This window comes from Solanum stenotomum, chromosome 9 (genome assembly GCF_019186545.1).
Source record: "Solanum stenotomum isolate F172 chromosome 9, ASM1918654v1, whole genome shotgun sequence".
Lineage (NCBI taxonomy): Eukaryota > Viridiplantae > Streptophyta > Magnoliopsida > Solanales > Solanaceae > Solanum > Solanum stenotomum.
In genome coordinates, this window is record NC_064290.1 from 37241405 (window position 1) to 37246963 (window position 5559).

Consider the following 5559-nt stretch of genomic DNA (forward strand, 5'->3'; position numbering starts at 1 on the left):
CATACAACTCATCATAAGAGATGATAGAATATCTTGCTCGAATTACAGCAGAAATCTCACAAAAATCAGACCCAAGACCACTTAGAATTTTCACAACCAGTTAATCATTGGTGATTCTAACTCAAGCAAAAGCGAGCTCATTGTAGAGAGAGCACAAAAGATGGAGATTATCGGCTACTGGGCAGGAGTCCTTTGATAGACGTGTGAGCTGGTCACAAAGGCTAAATATTCGTATTTGGGACTTGTTGGCATAAGCAAGATGCAGAGAGTCCTAAGCAAGTTTAGTAGAATAGGCAACAACTACAGTTGCAGCAATTGTCGGATCGATAGTAGCCATGATGGCATTCTGGATCAATCGATCTTGACGGAGCCAAAGCCTATAGGATGGATTTGCGATATCTCTATTGTTTTGTGTGATAGTTGTGGAGGAGCTAGGGAAGAGCCATCAATATGGCCAAACAAATTGTGCCCGCGCATCATTATATAAAACTGGGCCTTCCAAGTAGATAATTTATGCCAGACAACAAGTTTTATCGGCAGCTGAGACACAAGATTAAACTAAACAACAATGTCAGAGTTGCTGCTAGTGGTGGAGTCTGCATTCTGGACGTTCTCAGGAATGTTAAGAGAGAGTTTGCAGTAGGAGTCAGAGGATCAAAAAAAAGTCTCGCTAGAGTTAAGAAGAGAGCTCTGATACCATATAATAACTTGAGAAAGATGATGCAAACGACCGCTTTATTAATCAATCATAAACTGAACTATATTCATAAACAAACTAACAGAGTCCCTCCTACGGTGGAAACTATCCATAGAGATCAGGGAAAATAAAAAATAAGACTCCTAGAATAGTGGAAACAGTATAACTAATAATACAGAAAAATAATCTACCTCTTTTGTGGCCTACCCGTGAGCGTGTGAAACTCTCTTGAACACCCTTTGAGCCTTACCTTACTTTGGAAAAACCTTGATGAACCCTAGACCTTACTTGACCCACTACATATAATCCTCTTGATTTGGGGGCTTAGTGAATAGCCAACGTAGGTCAAAAGCCTAAGTTGGGGGTGTGGTGAAAAGGAAAAGGAGAAGTCAAGAAATGCAAGAAAAGTCTCCCTTAACCCATGGTGTTGCGGAACAATGGAAACCCTTCATAAAAAAAATGTTGTGGAATAAAAGTACAAAATAAATTGGGTTTCCAAGCAATCCTTGGAAGTGAATAAAAAGATGACTTAGAAGCCCTAGAAAAAGAATTGATAAAGGAAAAGAAGGGAATGCCTTGAGAGTACCACATATCATGGGGAAAAAGTTACTGAGCCTAGATGACCATACCTTTACACTCAGCCCCATTATAAGCCTTAGAAATACCTTCTTTATCTTGAGTGAGCCGAACCAAAGGACGATTGGAAAATAAGGGCAAGCCTATGGGTGAAAACATGCATTGTGTTCCTCTTTTTGAATGTGAGTGTTGCATCTGATTCCTGATCTTGAATCATTCTTTATGTAAGGGTATTTAGATACTCTTTGTTGAGCTTGAACTTGCACAAGTAGTAACTATTGCGAGCATGAGAATCTTTGTTAATGGTGTGTCACAACTTGAATCTTTGAGTACACAATTGATCTTTGCATGAGTAATTTGAGTCTCGTTGTGTATGTTCATAATTTAGTCTTGTGTAGCGCTATTTGAGACATCCTATTTTAACTACTGAACTTTAGTTTTACTTGAGGACAAGCAAAAGTATAAGTTGGGGGTGTTGATGAGTCCACAAATTGGACTCATTTAGGGCTTTATTTTAATAGAAATAGTGTCCTCAAATGATTATTTAGTCTAAATATCTGATGAAAACACTTAAGTTTCAGGTATTTGAAGTTTGAAGAAAAGCATGGACACTACTTCGCAAAAAGGAACAAAAAGGTTGAAAAGAATGAGAAAACAAAGGCCTGAGGATCACCGAGTCCACTTGACGATTTGCCAAAGGAACGCACTCCGCCCTTTGTTCCAGTACGCGAAGCCCTGAAGGAAAAGGATCAAAAAGGCGATGAAAGAAGAATTCGGCGTTTTGCCGATCACTTCCACGAAGCAGAAGTATACCGCTCAAAGATCCAGAACGTACAAATGTTGAAGGGAAAGTACAAACGGCGATAAACTAGAAGAAGGGCGAATCGCCGAGTCATTCGGTGTTCGCTACTAACCTCGCCGAGTGATCCACCAGCACTATTTTCTGAATTCTATAAATGTTAAACTCTTCATTAATTTTAAGGGTGGGAGAAGAGAGGCTGAACATTAACATAGTTCTTACCTTAGAATACTATTTTCCTAGGATTTTTCTCTCAAGTTTGGAGAGGTTTTTTGGGAGACTTGAAGAAAGAAGGAGTTCATCTTCCCCAAATTGGAAGTGGGTTTTCTCAGTTCTTCTTCCTTTGCTTACATCAAGGTTTAATTTCTTACACCCATTTGATTTTATTATCATTTTAGGTGTAATTGATTATTCCTTGATGTGTGGCTAAAAACCCCCCATTCTTGAGGTGTGATTTAGCAAATATGTATTGATATTATTGTTGGGTCTTGTTTGCTGATAGGTTAGATGTATTTTAATGGTGATTTCACCTAGCGGTTGTGGTTGAATTTAATGGGTTTGTAGTTGCAAATACAAAACCACTCATGTGTTTTCAACTTGCTCGAGAGAGAGGTCACGAAACCAAGACTGCTAAACTGATGGTCTAAGGAGTGGGTCGAAATGAGGTTCAGCCTGAGAGGGTGAGCCCTAGTCCCATATCCTAACACTCAGCTTGAGAGAGTGAGTGGAGTAAGGCGTAGGTTGGCCTTCATACGGCAAATGGGTGTCCGAGAGGAACCCATTTGAAATGGGGTAAGTTGCCCGAGAGGGAACTTATTTCCATTTAAACCTTAGCCTACTCACTATTATCTTGCAAATTTCCTATCGAAAGTATGTACCCAACGATTTATATCAGTATATATTGCGGTCACACTCCAAGAACTTCTCTCCATATTTGAATTTTCTCTTTATTGTTGTTGTTTTAGCTATACTTGTGACAAACCCCCATTGATATTTGACACTTTCGTGTCACCCCCTTTAATTTATGATGCATTCATTCGTGAAAATCTTTAGCTATAATTAGCTTTAGCACATTTGTGCTTAACCACTAATTGTCACGCCCACTCACTTGGAACACGACCCCAACCCTTGGTTGGGTTATTATACTATTACACAATCGTAGACACTTGCATCGGAAGTTGTGTCATTGATTACACCAACATCAACATGCCCCTACCTAACTCTAGCAAAATTGAATACTGAAAATAAATGAATGAATGTGAAAAACATGTCTATTGTCCTTGAAGTATGAGGACTCACCACTGAAGCAACTGAATATGGATCGGGAACAGATCTACACGTGATATGGATATTGAGGGCCTGAACGTACATCATGAAAGGATGTAGCACAGAGTATGCGTCAGTACTTGGAATGTACTGACCATGCAGAATATTGATAATAGCTGAACAAATACATAAGTTGAACAATACATAACTGAGCAATATATAAATACTAAATAACAGTGTGCATACTGAAAGATAACTGAAATGCTGAGCAAAATGCAATGACCAAGTACTAATTATGAACATAACATGTTGAGATTGAATACTGAAGTATAAACTGAAAACCTGGTCAAATGCACTAGAGTCTGACTATGGGAGCTACTATTAACCAACATAAAACCACGTGAGCTAGTCGTGGAGTCTGATGTATACACCCATTGAGAGGACCTAATATACCTTACCAAGGGTATAAAGGCATAACTGGCATGATCACTAAATTTAATGCCCATAGAAAGGACATATAAACCTACGCGGGCACGTAGTTTTGGGACTATGAGGGTATTCTTAAACCTAGTCCACTCGGTGCTAAGCCGACTCCCAACTGGAAATATGTATCACAATATAACTGAAAGTACTAGATAGCTCAATATTCTGACATGCTAACTGAGAATGCAACATTTATGTACTGAAAATGAAACATTCAATAACTAGAGCATGTTTATCTGTTTAATTAACCTAGCAAGTGTAATTCATGAACTAACACTATCTACACAACTAGGGTTCTGAGTTTCATGCAAAGAACTAATCAACGTTCCACTAAACATGATAATTCGATTACGAATACTATTACCGCTAAATCACAACAATTCCTAAGGTTTTAGAGAACCCAATGTCTAAAGAAGATATATAGAATCAAGGATCCGACTGAATTCTAGAGACCTAGTGGATGAAAGGAACCCACTAGTGAAATCCCACATACTTGGTGACGAAATCTACGAAGAAATCCTTTTATTTTGAGGTCGGACCTGAAGAAACCCTGTTGCGTGTTCTTGAGGGGTTGATCGACTCTTTCTCCTTTTTTACTCTAAGTTTGACGGATTTTGGTGAATGAATCAATTAGTGTAGGTTCTGATTAGAATACTAGGCTTAAACTAAGTAAAACAATAGTTTAAATGTCCAAAGCATAGGGGAAAAGACCAAAATGACCCTAACTTAAAAGATGACGGGTCATCGACAGACCTGACCACGGACCGTGGACTGACCGACGGTCCATCTTGGCAGGGCATCATTTGGCATCTGAGGGTGGGATTAAGGGTCATGATCCACGGACCCTGGACCACGGAGCGTGGGCTGACCTACGATCTGTAGGTCCGGCCATGGGTTTTGCCTTTACTGAAATTTCTGGGCGAAGTTGAGGTGACCAACCACGGACCCCACCTACGATCCGTTGTTCAACCAACAATCTGTAGGTGGCCTCCGTCGGTGGTACCTGCAACTTCTGAAAATCTGAAATTTTTTCCTTTCTTGAATCTGGAGTGTTACACCCTATGTGTTTGGTACCTAATCTATGTCATTTCAACCTATATTTCAAGACCTATATAAGTTATTTAAGTCCTAAAACTACCCATTATAAATCATTTACCTAATTCCTAAATTTCCCTCCAAGTTCATCCCCAAAATCCTATCAAAAGCTAAGGAAGAAAAGGCAAGAGTTTCACTTCAAGATTCTCAATACACCATAGCTATTGGGAATTGATCACTAAAGTATGTTATTATTCACCTATGGAGTCCTTTCCTCCATATGGTTCATTAAATCTTCAAGTTTTACTAGTTAGACTCTTAATTCAAAGTTAGGGTTTTATTCAATCTTCATGGATTATTTTCATGATTTTTAGTTGAATTCTTATGAATCCATGCATGATCCATGATTTTTGATGATGAACACATGATGAATCTTATGAACTATGAAATAAATTTATGAAGATATTTATGTTTTATGAAGTTGATGTATATGACTCGAGGATGCTCTGAGAGTAAAGTATCATTGTTGTTGTGAAAGGTTTTGTCACATACTACTAAGAACATGATTTTGAAGGGTTTGCTCACAGAAGGATTCATAAGGTTGAAAGATTTTCTCACCTAAGTTGAGTCAAGTTAAGAAGCTATTCTAAATTACTTTAGGTTGAATCGGTTGCTTAATTGTGCCTTTCCATTAATGATGAAA